Raw genomic sequence first — 13,366 nt, 5'->3', positions numbered from 1 at the left:
GTTTTCAAAGAAAAAACGACTCTGGGGGGACTCGAACCCACAACCTTTGAATGGCCACACACCTGCGTCTAGAAGTCCAATGTGCTATCCATTGCGCCACAGAGCCCAGTATGTGTTAAAGTTTTGACAGTTGCTCTTCAGCATGAGGCTGAATGTCATGACCTAACAACTGCTTACATAATAGAAAGGCACCGCTGGGTTTTGAACCCAGGACTTCCTGTTTACTAGACAGGCGCTATGACCAGCTAAGCCATGGCGCCGCGCCATGGGACTCGAACCCACAACCTTTGAATGGCCACACACCTGCGTCTAGAAGTCTAATGCGCTATCCATTGCGCCACAGAGCCCAGTATGTGTTAAAGTTTTGACAGTTGCTCTTCAGCAGGAGGCTGAATGTCATGACCTAACAACTGCTTACATAATAGAAAGGCACCGCTGGGATTTGAACCCAGGACTTCCTGTTTACTAGACAGGCGCTATGACCAGCTAAGCCACGGCGCCACGCCATGGCTGTTTACTGTGGATTGGTGTCATTAGTGAGGAGCGATGAATTTTGTTGTTTTCAAAGAAAAAACGACTCTGGTGGGACTCGAACCCACAACCTTTGAATGGCCACACACCTGCGTCTAGAAGTCCAATGCGCTATCCATTGCGCCACAGAGCCCAGTATGTGTTAAAGTTTTGACAGTTGCTCTTCAGCATGAGGCTGAATGTCATGACCTAACAACTGCTTACATAATAGAAAGGCACCGCTGGGATTTGAACCCAGGACTTCCTGTTTACTAGACAGGCGCTATGACCAGCTAAGCCATGGCGCCGCGCCATGGGACTCGAACCCACAACCTTTGAATGGCCACACCTGCGTCTAGAAGTCCAATGTGCTATCCATTGCGCCACAGAGCCCAGTATGTGTTAAAATTTTGACAGTTGCTCTTCAGCATGAGGCTGAATGTCATGACCTAACAACTGCTTACATAATAGAAAGGCACCGCTGGGATTTGAACCCAGGACTTCCTGTTTACTAGACAGGCGCTATGACCAGCTAAGCCACGGAGCCTCGCCATGGCTTTTTACTGTGGATTGGTGTCATTAGTGAGGAGCGATGAATTTTGTTGTTTTCAAAGAAAAAATGACTCTGGTGGGACTCGAACCCACAACCTTTGAATGGCCACACACCTGCGTCTAGAAGTCCAATGCGCTATCCATTGCGCCACAGAGCCCAGTATGTGTTAAAGTTTTGACAGTTGCTCTTCAGCATGAGGCTGAATGTCATGACCTAACAACTGCTTACATAATAGAAAGGCACCGCTGGGATTTGAACCCAGGACTTCCTGTTTACTAGACAGGCGCTATGACCAGCTAAGCCACGGCACCACGCCATGGCTTTTTACTGTGGATTGGTGTCATTAGTGAGGAGCGATGAATTTTGTTGTTTTCAAAGAAAAAACGACTCTGGTGGTACTCAAACCCACAACATTTGAATGGCCACACACCTGCGTCTAGAAGTCCAATGCGCTATCCATTGCGCCACAGAGCCCAGTATGTGTTAAAGTTTTGACAGTTGCTCTTCAGCATGAGGCTGAATGTCATGACCTAACAACTGCTTACATAAAGGAAAGGCACCGCTGGGATTTGAACCCAGGACTTCCTGTTTACTAGACAGGCGCTATGACCAGCTAAGCCACGGCGCCGCGCCATGGCTTTTTACTGTGCATTGGTGTCATTAGTGAGGAGCGATGAATTTTGTTGTTTTCAAAGAAAAAACGACTCTGGTGGTACTCGAACCCACAACCTTTGAATGGCCACACACCTGCGTCTAGAAGTCCAATGCGCTATCCATTGCGCCACAGAGCCCAGTATGTGTTAAAGTTTTGACAGTTGCTCTTCAGCATGAGGCTGAATGTCATGACCTAACAACTGCTTACATAATAGAAAGGCACCGCTGGGATTTGAACCCAGGACTTCCTGTTTACTAGACAGGCGCTATGACCAGCTAAGCCACGGCACCACGCCATGGCTTTTTACTGTGGATTGGTGTCATTAGTGAGGAGCGATGAATTTTGTTGTTTTCAAAGAAAAAACGACTCTGGTGGTACTCAAACCCACAACATTTGAATGGCCACACACCTGCGTCTAGAAGTCCAATGCGCTATCCATTGCGCCACAGAGCCCAGTATGTGTTAAAGTTTTGACAGTTGCTCTTCAGCATGAGGCTGAATGTCATGACCTAACAACTGCTTACATAATAGAAAGGCACCGCTGGGATTTGAACCCAGGACTTCCTGTTTACTAGACAGGCGCTATGACCAGCTAAGCCACGGCGCCGCGCCATGGCTTTTTACTGTGCATTGGTGTCATTAGTGAGGAGCGATGAATTTTGTTGTTTTCAAAGAAAAAATGACTCTGGTGGTACTCGAACCCACAACCTTTGAATGGCCACACACCTGCGTCTAGAAGTCCAATGCGCTATCCATTGCTCCACAGAGCCCAGTATGTGTTAAAGTTTTGACAGTTGCTCTTCAGCATGAGGCTGAATGTCATGACCTAACAACTGCTTACATAATAGAAAGGCACCGCTGGAATTTGAACCCAGGACTTCCTGTTTACTAGACAGGCGCTATGACCAGCTAAGCCACGGCGCCACGCCATGGCTTTTTACTGTGGATTGGTGTCATTAGTGAGGAGCGATGAATTTTGTTGTTTTCAAAGCAAAAACGACTCTGGTGGGACTCGAACCCACAACCTTTGAATGGCCACACACCTGCGTCTAGAAGTCCAATGCGCTATCCATTGCGCCACAGAGCCCAGTATGTGTTAAAGTTTTGACAGTTGCTCTTCAGCATGAGGCTGAATGTCATGACCTAACAACTGCTTACATAATAGAAAGGCACCGCTGGGATTTGAACCCAGGACTTCCTGTTTACTAGACAGGCGCTATGACCAGCTAAGCCACGGAGCCGCGCCATGGGACTCGAACCCACAACCTTTGAATGGCCACACACCTGCGTCTAGAAGTCCAATGCGCTATCCATTGCGCCACAGAGCCCAGTATGTGTTAAAGTTTTGACAGTTGCTCTTCAGCAGGAGGCTAAATGTCATGACCTAACAACTGCTTACATAAAGGAAAGGCACCGCTGGGATTTGAACCCAGGACTTCCTGTTTACTAGACAGGCGCTATGACCAGCTAAGCCACGGCGCCACGCCATGGCTTTTTACTGTGCATTGGTGTCATTAGTGAGGAGCGATGAATTTTGTTGTTTTCAAAGAAAAAATGACTCGGGTGGGACTCGAACCCACAACCTTTGAATGGCCACACACCTGCGTCTAGAAGTCCAATGCGCTATCCATTGCGCCACAAAGCCCAGTTTGTGTTAAAGTTTTGACAGTTGCTCTTCAGCATGAGGCTGAATGTCATGACCTAACAACTGCTTACATAAAGGAAAGGCACCGCTGGGATTTGAACCCAGGACTTCCTGTTTACTAGACAGGCGCTATGACAAGCTAAGCCACGGCGCCGCGCCATGGCTTTTTACTGTGCATTGGTGTCAATAGTGAGGAGCGATGAATTTTGTTGTTTTCAAAGAAAAAACGACTCTGGTGGTACTCGAACCCACAACCTTTGAATGGCCACACACCTGCGTCTAGAAGTCCAATGCGCTATCCATTGCGCCACAGAGCCCAGTATGTGTTAAAGTTTTGACAGTTGCTCTTCAGCAGGAGGCTAAATGTCATGACCTAACAACTGCTTACATAAAGGAAAGGCACCGCTGGGATTTGAACCCAGGACTTCCTGTTTACTAGACAGGCGCTATGACCAGCTAAGCCACGGCGCCGCGCCATGGCTTTTTACTGTGCATTGGTGTCATTAGTGAGGAGCGATGAATTTTGTTGTTTTCAAAGAAAAAACGACTCTGGTGGTACTCGAACCCACAACCTTTGAATGGCCACACACCTGCGTCTAGAAGTCCAATGCGCTATCCATTGCTCCACAGAGCCCAGTATGTGTTAAAGTTTTGACAGTTGCTCTTCAGCATGAGGCTGAATGTCATGACCTAACAACTGCTTACATAATAGAAAGGCACCGCTGGGATTTGAACCCAGGACTTCCTGTTTACTAGACAGGCGCTATGACCAGCTAAGCCACGGCGCCACGCCATGGCTTTTTACTGTGGATTGGTGTAATTAGTGAGGAGCGATGAATTTTGTTGTTTTCAAAGAAAAAACGACTCTGGTGGGACTCGAACCCACAACCTTTGAATGGCCACACACCTGCGTCTAGAAGTCCAATGCGCTATCCATTGCGCCACAGAGCCCAGTATGTGTTAAAGTTTTGACAGTTGCTCTTCAGCATGAGGCTGAATGTCATGACCTAACAACTGCCTACATAAAGGAAAGGCACCGCTGGGATTTGAACCCAGGACTTCCTGTTTACTAGACAGGCGCTATGACCAGCTAAGCCACGGCGCCGCGCCATGGCTTTTTACTGTGCATTGGTGTCATTAGTGAGGAGCGATGAATTTTGTTGTTTTCAAAGAAAAAACGACTCTGGTGGTACTCGAACCCACAACCTTTGAATGGCCACACACCTGCGTCTAGAAGTCCAATGCGCTATCCATTGCTCCACAGAGCCCAGTATGTGTTAAAGTTTTGACAGTTGCTCTTCAGCATGAGGCTGAATGTCATGACCTAACAACTGCTTACATAATAGAAAGGCACTGCTGGAATTTGAACCCAGGACTTCCTGTTTACTAGACAGGCGCTATGACCAGCTAAGCCACGGCGCCACGCCATGGCTTTTTACTGTGGATTGGTGTCATTAGTGAGGAGCGATGAATTTTGTTGTTTTCAAAGCAAAAACGACTCTGGTGGGACTCAACCCACAACCTTTGAATGGCCACACACCTGCGTCTAGAAGTCCAATGCGCTATCCATTGCGCCACAGAGCCCAGTATGTGTTAAAGTTTTGACAGTTGCTCTTCAGCATGAGGCTGAATGTCATGACCTAACAACTGCTTACATAATAGAAAGGCACCACTGGGATTTGAACCCAGGACTTCCTGTTTACTAGACAGGCGCTATGACCAGCTAAGCCACGGCACCACGCCATGGCTTTTTACTGTGGATTGGTGTCATTAGTGAGGAGCGATGAATTTTGTTGTTTTCAAAGAAAAAACGACTCTGGTGGTACTCGAACCCACAACCTTTGAATGGCCACACACCTGCGTCTAGAAGTCCAATGCGCTATCCATTGCGCCACAGAGCCCAGAATGTGTTAAAGTTTTGACAGTTGCTCTTCAGCATGAGGCTGAATGTCATGACCTAACAACTGCTTACATAATAGAAAGGCACAGCTGGGATTTGAACCCAGGACTTCCTGTTTACTAGACAGGCGCTATAACCAGCTAAGCCACGGCGCCGCGCCATGGGACTCGAACCCACAACCTTTGAATGGCCACACACCTGCGTCTAGAAGTCCAATGCGCTATCCATTGCGCCACAGAGCCCAGTATGTGTTAAAGTTTTGACAGTTGCTCTTCAGCATGAGGCTGAATGTCATGACCTAACAACTGCTTACATAATAGAAAGGCACCGCTGGAATTTGAACCCAGGACTTCCTGTTTACTAGACAGGCGCTATGACCAGCTAAGCCACGGCGCCACGCCATGGCTTTTTACTGTGGATTGGTGTCATTAGTGAGGAGCGATGAATTTTGTTGTTTTCAAAGCAAAAACGACTCTGGTGGGACTCGAACCCACAACCTTTGAATGGCCACACACCTGCGTCTAGAAGTCCAATGCGCTATCCATTGCGCCACAGAGCCCAGTATGTGTTAAAGTTTTGACAGTTGCTCTTCAGCAGGAGGCTAAATGTCATGACCTAACAACTGCTTACATAAAGGAAAGGCACCGCTGGGATTTGAACCCAGGACTTCCTGTTTACTAGACTGGCGCTATGACCAGCTAAGCCACGGCGCCGCGCCATGGCTTTTTACTGTGCATTGGTGTCATTAGTGAGGAGCGATGAATTTTGTTGTTTTCAAAGAAAAAACGACTCTGGTGGTACTCGAACCCACAACCTTTGAATGGCCACACACCTGCGTCTAGAAGTCCAATGCGCTATCCATTGCTCCACAGAGCCCAGTATGTGTTAAAGTTTTGACAGTTGCTCTTCAGCATGAGGCTGAATGTCATGACCTAACAACTGCTTACATAATAGAAAGGCACCGCTGGAATTTGAACCCAGGACTTCCTGTTTACTAGACAGGCGCTATGACCAGCTAAGCCACGGCGCCACGCCATGGCTTTTTACTGTGGATTGGTGTCATTAGTGAGGAGCGATGAATTTTGTTGTTTTCAAAGAAAAAACGACTCTGGTGGGACTCGAACCCACAACCTTTGAATGGCCACACACCTGCGTCTAGAAGTCCAATGCGCTATCCATTGCGCCACAGAGCCCAGTATGTGTTAAAGTTTTGACAGTTGCTCTTCAGCATGAGGCTGAATGTCATGACCTAACAACTGCCTACATAAAGGAAAGGCACCGCTGGGATTTGAACCCAGGACTTCCTGTTTACTAGACAGGCGCTATGACCAGCTAAGCCACGGCGCCGCGCCATGGCTTTTTACTGTGCATTGGTGTCATTAGTGAGGAGCGATGAATTTTGTTGTTTTCAAAGAAAAAACGACTCTGGTGGTACTCGAACCCACAACCTTTGAATGGCCACACACCTGCGTCTAGAAGTCCAATGCGCTATCCATTGCTCCACAGAGCCCAGTATGTGTTAAAGTTTTGACAGTTGCTCTTCAGCATGAGGCTGAATGTCATGACCTAACAACTGCTTACATAATAGAAAGGCACCGCTGGGATTTGAACCCAGGACTTCCTGTTTACTAGACAGGCGCTATAACCAGCTAAGCCACGGCGCGGCGCCATGGGACTCGAACCCACAACCTTTGAATGGCCACACACCTGCGTCTAGAAGTCCAATGCGCTATCCATTGCGCCACGGAGCCCAGTATGTGTTAAAGTTTTGACAGTTGCTCTTCAGCAGGAGGCTAAATGTCATGACCTAACAACTGCTTACATAAAGGAAAGGCACCGCTGGGATTTGAACCCAGGACTTCCTGTTTACTAGACAGGCGCTATGACCAGCTAAGCCACAGTGCCGCGCCATGGCTTTTTACTGTGCATTGGTGTCATTAGTGAGGAGTGATGAATTTTGTTGTTTTCAAAGAAAAAATGACTCGGGTGGGATTCGAACCCACAACCTTTGAATGGCCACACACCTGCATCTAGAAGTCCAATGCGCTATCCATTGCGCCACAGAGCCCAGTATGTGTTAAAGTTTTGACAGTTGCTCTTCAGCAGGAGGCTAAATGTCATGACCTAACAACTGCTTACATAAAGGAAAGGCACCGCTGGGATTTGAACCCAGGACTTCCTGTTTACTAGACAGGCGCTATGACCAGCTAAGCCACGGCGCCGCGCCATGGCTTTTTACTGTGCATTGGTGTCATTAGTGAGGAGCGATGAATTTTGTTGTTTTCAAAGAAAAAACGACTCTGGTGGTACTCGAACCCACAACCTTTGAATGGCCACACACCTGCGTCTAGAAGTCCAATGCGCTATCCATTGCTCCACAGAGCCCAGTATGTGTTAAAGTTTTGACAGTTGCTCTTCAGCATGAGGCTGAATGTCATGACCTAACAACTGCTTACATAATAGAAAGGCACCGCTGGAATTTGAACCCAGGACTTCCTGTTTACTAGACAGGCGCTATGACCAGCTAAGCCACGGCGCCACGCCATGGCTTTTTACTGTGGATTGGTGTAATTAGTGAGGAGCGATGAATTTTGTTGTTTTCAAAGAAAAAACGACTCTGGTGGGACTCGAACCCACAACCTTTGAATGGCCACACACCTGCGTCTAGAAGTCCAATGCGCTATCCATTGCGCCACAGAGCCCAGTATGTGTTAAAGTTTTGACAGTTGCTCTTCAGCATGAGGCTGAATGTCATGACCTAACAACTGCCTACATAAAGGAAAGGCACCGCTGGGATTTGAACCCAGGACTTCCTGTTTACTAGACAGGCGCTATGACCAGCTAAGCCACGGCGCCGCGCCATGGCTTTTTACTGTGCATTGGTGTCATTAGTGAGGAGCGATGAATTTTGTTGTTTTCAAAGAAAAAATGACTCTGGTGGTACTCGAACCCACAACCTTTGAATGGCCACACACCTGCGTCTAGAAGTCCAATGCGCTATCCATTGCTCCACAGAGCCCAGTATGTGTTAATGTTTTGACAGTTGCTCTTCAGCATGAGGCTGAATGTCATGACCTAACAACTGCTTACATAATAGAAAGGCACCGCTGGGATTTGAACCCAGGACTTCCTGTTTACTAGACAGGCGCTATGACCAGCTAAGCCACGGCGCCACGCCATGGCTTTTTACTGTGGATTGGTGTCATTAGTGAGGAGCGATGAATTTTGTTGTTTTCAAAGAAAAAACGACTCTGGTGGTACTCGAACCCACAACCTTTGAATGGCCACACACCTGCGTCTAGAAGTCCAATGCGCTATCCATTGCGCCACAGAGCCCAGTATGTGTTAAAGTTTTGACAGTTGCTCTTCAGCATGAGGCTGAATGTCATGACCTAACAACTGCTTACATAATAGAAAGGCACCGCTGGGATTTGAACCCAGGACTTCCTGTTTACTAGACAGGCGCTATGACCAGCTAAGCCACGGCGCCGCGCCATGGGACTCGAACCCACAACCTTTGAATAGCCACACACCTGCGTCTAGAAGTCCAATGCGCTATCCATTGCGCCACGGAGCCCAGTATGTGTTAAAGTTTTGACAGTTGCTCTTCAGCAGGAGGCTAAATGTCATGACCTAACAACTGCTTACATAAAGGAAAGGCACCGCTGGGATTTGAACCCAGGACTTCCTGTTTACTAGACAGGCGCTATGACCAGCTAAGCCACGGCGCCGCGCCATGGCTTTTTACTGTGCATTGGTGTCATTAGTGAGGAGTGATGAATTTTGTTGTTTTCAAAGAAAAAATGACTCGGGTGGGACTCGAACCCACAACCTTTGAATGGCCACACACCTGCATCTAGAAGTCCAATGCGCTATCCATTGCGCCACAGAGCCCAGTATGTGTTAAAGTTTTGACAGTTGCTCTTCAGCAGGAGGCTAAATGTCATGACCTAACAACTGCTTACATAAAGGAAAGGCACCGCTGGGATTTGAACCCAGGACTTCCTGTTTACTAGACAGGCGCTATGACCAGCTAAGCCACGGCGCCGCGCCATGGCTTTTTACTGTGCATTGGTGTCATTAGTGAGGAGCGATGAATTTTGTTGTTTTCAAAGAAAAAACGACTCTGGTGGGACTCGAACCCACAACCTTTGAATGGCCACACACCTGCGTCTAGAAGTCCAATGCGCTATCCATTGCGCCACAGAGCCCAGTATGTGTTAAAGTTTTGACAGTTGCTCTTCAGCATGAGGCTGAATGTCATGACCTAACAACTGCTTACATAATAGAAAGGCACCGCTGGAATTTGAACCCAGGACTTCCTGTTTACTAGACAGGCGCTATGACCAGCTAAGCCACGGCGCCACGCCATGGCTTTTTACTGTGGATTGGTGTAATTAGTGAGGAGCGATGAATTTTGTTGTTTTCAAAGAAAAAACGACTCTGGTGGGACTCGAACCCACAACCTTTGAATGGCCACACACCTGCGTCTAGAAGTCCAATGCGCTATCCATTGCGCCACAGAGCCCAGTATGTGTTAAAGTTTTGACAGTTGCTCTTCAGCATGAGGCTGAATGTCATGACCTAACAACTGCCTACATAAAGGAAAGGCACCGCTGGGATTTGAACCCAGGACTTCCTGTTTACTAGACAGGCGCTATGACCAGCTAAGCCACGGCGCCACGCAATGGCTTTTTACTGTGGATTGGTGTCATTAGTGAGGAGCGATGAATTTTGTTGTTTTCAAAGCAAAAACGACTCTGGTGGGACTCGAACCCACAACCTTTGAATGGCCACACACCTGCGTCTAGAAGTCCAATGCGCTATCCATTGCGCCACAGAGCCCAGAATGTGTTAAAGTTTTGACAGTTGCTCTTCAGCATGAGGCTGAATGTCATGACCCAACAACTGCTTACATAATGGAAAGGCACCGCTGGGATTTGAACCCAGGACTTCCTGTTTACTAGACAGGCGCTATGACCAGCTAAGCCACGGCGCCACGCAATGGCTTTTTACTGTGGATTGGTGTCATTAGTGAGGAGCGATGAATTTTGTTGTTTTCAAAGAAAAAACGACTCTGGTGGGACTCGAACCCACAACCTTTGAATGGCCACACACCTGCGTCTAGAAGTCCAATGCGCTATCCATTGCGCCACAGAGCCCAGTATGTGTTAAAGTTTTGACAGTTGCTCTTCAGCATGAGGCTGAATGTCATGACCTAACAACTGCTTACATAATAGAAAGGCACCGCTGGGATTTGAACCCAGGACTTCCTGTTTACTAGACAGGCGCTATGACCAGCTAAGCCACGGCGCCACGCCATGGCTTTTTACTGTGGATTGGTGTCATTAGTGAGGAGCGATGAATTTTGTTGTTTTCAAAGAAAAAACGACTCTGGTGGGACTCGAACCCACAACCTTTGAATGGCCACACACCTGCGTCTAGAAGTCCAATGTGCTATCCATTGCACCACAGAGCCCAGTATGTGTTAAAGTTTTGACAGTTGCTCTTCAGCATGAGGCTGAATGTCATGACCTAACAACTGCTTACATAATAGAAAGGCACCGCTGGGATTTGAACCCAGGACTTCCTGTTTACTAGACAGGCGCTATGACCAGCTAAGCCACGGCGCCACGCAATGGCTTTTTACTGTGGATTGGTGTCATTAGTGAGGAGCGATGAATTTTGTTGTTTTCAAAGAAAAAACGACTCTGGTGGGACTCGAACCCACAACCTTTGAATGGCCACACACCTGCGTCTAGAAGTCCAATGCGCTATCCATTGCGCCACAGAGCCCAGTATGTGTTAAAGTTTTGACAGTTGCTCTTCAGCATGAGGCTGAATGTCATAACCTAACAACTGCTTACATAATAGAAAGGCACCGCTGGGATTTGAACCCAGGACTTCCTGTTTACTAGACAGGCGCTATGACCAGCTAAGCCACGGCGCCGTGCCATGGCTTTTGACTGTGCATTGGTGTCATTAGTGAGGAGCGATGAATTTTGTTGTTTTCAAAGAAAAAACGACTCTGGTGGGACTCGAACCCACAACCTTTGAATGGCCACACACCTGCGTCTAGAAGTCCAATGCGCTATCCATTGCGCCACAGAGCCCAGTATGTGTTAAAGTTTTGACAGTTGCTCTTCAGCAGGAGGCTAAATGTCATGACCTAAAAACTGCTTACATAAAGGAAAGGCACCGCTGGGATTTGAACCCAGGACTTCCTGTTTACTAGACAGGCGCTATGACCAGCTAAGCCACGGCGCCGCGCCATGGCTTTTGACTGTGCATTGGTGTCATTAGTGAGGAGCGATGAATTTTGTTGTTTTCAAAGAAAAAAATGACTCTGGTGGGACTTAAGCCCACAACCTTTGAATGGCCACACACCTGCGTCTAGAAGTCCAATGCGCTATCCATTGCGCCACAGAGCCCAGTATGTGTTAAAGTTTTGACAGTTGCTCTTCAGCATGAGGCTGAATGTCATGACCTAACAACTGCTTACATAATGGAAAGGCACCGCTGGGATTTGAACCCAGGACTTCCTGTTTACTAGACAGGCGCTATGACCAGCTAAGCCACGGCGCCACGCAATGGCTTTTTACTGTGGATTGGTGTCATTAGTGAGGAGCGATGAATTTTGTTGTTTTCAAAGAAAAAACGACTCTGGTGGGACTCGAACCCACAACCTTTGAATGGCCACACACCTGCGTCTAGAAGTCCAATGCGCTATCCATTGCGCCACAGAGCCCAGTATGTGTTAAAGTTTTGACAGTTGCTCTTCAGCAGGAGGCTAAATGTCATGACCTAAAAACTGCTTACATAAAGGAAAGGCACCGCTGGGATTTGAACCCAGGACTTCCTGTTTACTAGACAGGCGCTATGACCAGCTAAGCCACGGCGCCGCGCCATGGCTTTTGACTGTGCATTGGTGTCATTAGTGAGGAGCGATGAATTTTGTTGTTTTCAAAGAAAAAAATGACTCTGGTGGGACTTAAGCCCACAACCTTTGAATGGCCACACACCTGCGTCTAGAAGTCCAATGCGCTATCCATTGCGCCACAGAGCCCAGTATGTGTTAAAGTTTTGACAGTTGCTCTTCAGCATGAGGCTGAATGTCATGACCTAACAACTGCTTACATAATGGAAAGGCACCGCTGGGATTTGAACCCAGGACTTCCTGTTTACTAGACAGGCGCTATGACCAGCTAAGCCACGGCGCCACGCAATGGCTTTTTACTGTGGATTGGTGTCATTAGTGAGGAGCGATGAATTTTGTTGTTTTCAAAGCAAAAACGACTCTGGTGGGACTCGAACCCACAACCTTTGAATGGCCACACACCTGCGTCTAGAAGTCCAATGCGCTATCCATTGCGCCACAGAGCCCAGAATGTGTTAAAGTTTTGACAGTTGCTCTTCAGCATGAGGCTGAATGTCATGACCCAACAACTGCTTACATAATGGAAAGGCACCGCTGGGATTTGAACCCAGGACTTCCTGTTTACTAGACAGGCGCTATGACCAGCTAAGCCACGGCGCCACGCAATGGCTTTTTACTGTGGATTGGTGTCATTAGTGAGGAGCGATGAATTTGGTTGTTTTCAAAGAAAAAACGACTCTGGTGGGACTCGAACCCACAACCTTTGAATGGCCACTCACCTGCGTCTAGAAGTCCAATGCGCTATCCATTGCGCCACAGAGCCCAGTATGTGTTAAAGTTTTGACAGTTGCTCTTCAGCATGAGGCTGAATGTCATGACCTAACAACTGCTTACATAATAGAAAGGCACCGCTGGGATTTGAACCCAGGACTTCCTGTTTACTAGACAGGCGCTATGACCAGCTAAGCCACGGCGCCACGACATGGCTTTTTACTGTGGATTGGTGTCATTAGTGAGGAGCGATGAATTTTGTTGTTTTCAAAGAAAAAACGACTCTGGGGGGACTCGAACCCACAACCTTTGAATGGCCACACACCTGCGTCTAGAAGTCCAATGCGCTATCCATTGCGCCACAGAGCCCAGTATGTGTTAAAGTTTTGACAGTTGCTCTTCAGCATGAGGCTGAATGTCATGACCTAACAACTGCTTACATAATAGAAAGGCAC

The 13,366-nt window shown here is 47.8% G+C and overlaps 17 non-coding genes across 17 annotated transcripts; all 17 read right to left on the bottom strand.

Annotated features, from left to right (window-relative positions):
• Window positions 1-574: 574 nt before the first annotated feature.
• Window positions 575-664, bottom strand: trnar-ucu (transfer RNA arginine (anticodon UCU)). The gene is given in 2 exon segments: window positions 575-610; window positions 628-664. It is a non-coding gene; the product is annotated as a tRNA-Arg (tRNA).
• Window positions 665-1,130: 466 nt separating this feature from the next.
• trnar-ucu (transfer RNA arginine (anticodon UCU)) lies at window positions 1,131-1,220 on the bottom strand. Its single transcript is given in 2 exon segments — window positions 1,131-1,166; window positions 1,184-1,220. It is a non-coding gene; the product is annotated as a tRNA-Arg (tRNA).
• A 1,495-nt stretch (window positions 1,221-2,715) lies between these two features.
• trnar-ucu (transfer RNA arginine (anticodon UCU)) lies at window positions 2,716-2,805 on the bottom strand. The gene is given in 2 exon segments: window positions 2,716-2,751; window positions 2,769-2,805. It is a non-coding gene; the product is annotated as a tRNA-Arg (tRNA).
• A 1,419-nt stretch (window positions 2,806-4,224) lies between these two features.
• trnar-ucu (transfer RNA arginine (anticodon UCU)) lies at window positions 4,225-4,314 on the bottom strand. Its single transcript is given in 2 exon segments — window positions 4,225-4,260; window positions 4,278-4,314. It is a non-coding gene; the product is annotated as a tRNA-Arg (tRNA).
• A 1,418-nt stretch (window positions 4,315-5,732) lies between these two features.
• trnar-ucu (transfer RNA arginine (anticodon UCU)) lies at window positions 5,733-5,822 on the bottom strand. The gene is given in 2 exon segments: window positions 5,733-5,768; window positions 5,786-5,822. It is a non-coding gene; the product is annotated as a tRNA-Arg (tRNA).
• Window positions 5,823-6,366: 544 nt separating this feature from the next.
• Window positions 6,367-6,456, bottom strand: trnar-ucu (transfer RNA arginine (anticodon UCU)). The gene is given in 2 exon segments: window positions 6,367-6,402; window positions 6,420-6,456. It is a non-coding gene; the product is annotated as a tRNA-Arg (tRNA).
• Window positions 6,457-7,875: 1,419 nt separating this feature from the next.
• On the bottom strand, window positions 7,876-7,965 carry trnar-ucu (transfer RNA arginine (anticodon UCU)). Its single transcript is given in 2 exon segments — window positions 7,876-7,911; window positions 7,929-7,965. It is a non-coding gene; the product is annotated as a tRNA-Arg (tRNA).
• Window positions 7,966-9,384: 1,419 nt separating this feature from the next.
• Window positions 9,385-9,474, bottom strand: trnar-ucu (transfer RNA arginine (anticodon UCU)). The gene is given in 2 exon segments: window positions 9,385-9,420; window positions 9,438-9,474. It is a non-coding gene; the product is annotated as a tRNA-Arg (tRNA).
• A 227-nt stretch (window positions 9,475-9,701) lies between these two features.
• On the bottom strand, window positions 9,702-9,791 carry trnar-ucu (transfer RNA arginine (anticodon UCU)). Its single transcript is given in 2 exon segments — window positions 9,702-9,737; window positions 9,755-9,791. It is a non-coding gene; the product is annotated as a tRNA-Arg (tRNA).
• A 227-nt stretch (window positions 9,792-10,018) lies between these two features.
• On the bottom strand, window positions 10,019-10,108 carry trnar-ucu (transfer RNA arginine (anticodon UCU)). The gene is given in 2 exon segments: window positions 10,019-10,054; window positions 10,072-10,108. It is a non-coding gene; the product is annotated as a tRNA-Arg (tRNA).
• Window positions 10,109-10,335: 227 nt separating this feature from the next.
• On the bottom strand, window positions 10,336-10,425 carry trnar-ucu (transfer RNA arginine (anticodon UCU)). Its single transcript is given in 2 exon segments — window positions 10,336-10,371; window positions 10,389-10,425. It is a non-coding gene; the product is annotated as a tRNA-Arg (tRNA).
• Window positions 10,426-10,652: 227 nt separating this feature from the next.
• On the bottom strand, window positions 10,653-10,742 carry trnar-ucu (transfer RNA arginine (anticodon UCU)). Its single transcript is given in 2 exon segments — window positions 10,653-10,688; window positions 10,706-10,742. It is a non-coding gene; the product is annotated as a tRNA-Arg (tRNA).
• A 227-nt stretch (window positions 10,743-10,969) lies between these two features.
• Window positions 10,970-11,059, bottom strand: trnar-ucu (transfer RNA arginine (anticodon UCU)). The gene is given in 2 exon segments: window positions 10,970-11,005; window positions 11,023-11,059. It is a non-coding gene; the product is annotated as a tRNA-Arg (tRNA).
• A 227-nt stretch (window positions 11,060-11,286) lies between these two features.
• On the bottom strand, window positions 11,287-11,376 carry trnar-ucu (transfer RNA arginine (anticodon UCU)). Its single transcript is given in 2 exon segments — window positions 11,287-11,322; window positions 11,340-11,376. It is a non-coding gene; the product is annotated as a tRNA-Arg (tRNA).
• A 545-nt stretch (window positions 11,377-11,921) lies between these two features.
• trnar-ucu (transfer RNA arginine (anticodon UCU)) lies at window positions 11,922-12,011 on the bottom strand. Its single transcript is given in 2 exon segments — window positions 11,922-11,957; window positions 11,975-12,011. It is a non-coding gene; the product is annotated as a tRNA-Arg (tRNA).
• Window positions 12,012-12,556: 545 nt separating this feature from the next.
• Window positions 12,557-12,646, bottom strand: trnar-ucu (transfer RNA arginine (anticodon UCU)). The gene is given in 2 exon segments: window positions 12,557-12,592; window positions 12,610-12,646. It is a non-coding gene; the product is annotated as a tRNA-Arg (tRNA).
• A 227-nt stretch (window positions 12,647-12,873) lies between these two features.
• Window positions 12,874-12,963, bottom strand: trnar-ucu (transfer RNA arginine (anticodon UCU)). Its single transcript is given in 2 exon segments — window positions 12,874-12,909; window positions 12,927-12,963. It is a non-coding gene; the product is annotated as a tRNA-Arg (tRNA).
• Window positions 12,964-13,366: the final 403 nt, after the last annotated feature.

This window comes from Brachyhypopomus gauderio, unplaced genomic scaffold (assembly GCF_052324685.1).
Source record: "Brachyhypopomus gauderio isolate BG-103 unplaced genomic scaffold, BGAUD_0.2 sc98, whole genome shotgun sequence".
NCBI classification, from domain to species: Eukaryota; Metazoa; Chordata; class Actinopteri; order Gymnotiformes; family Hypopomidae; genus Brachyhypopomus; species Brachyhypopomus gauderio.
This window is presented reverse-complemented; position numbering and strand designations above follow the sequence as displayed.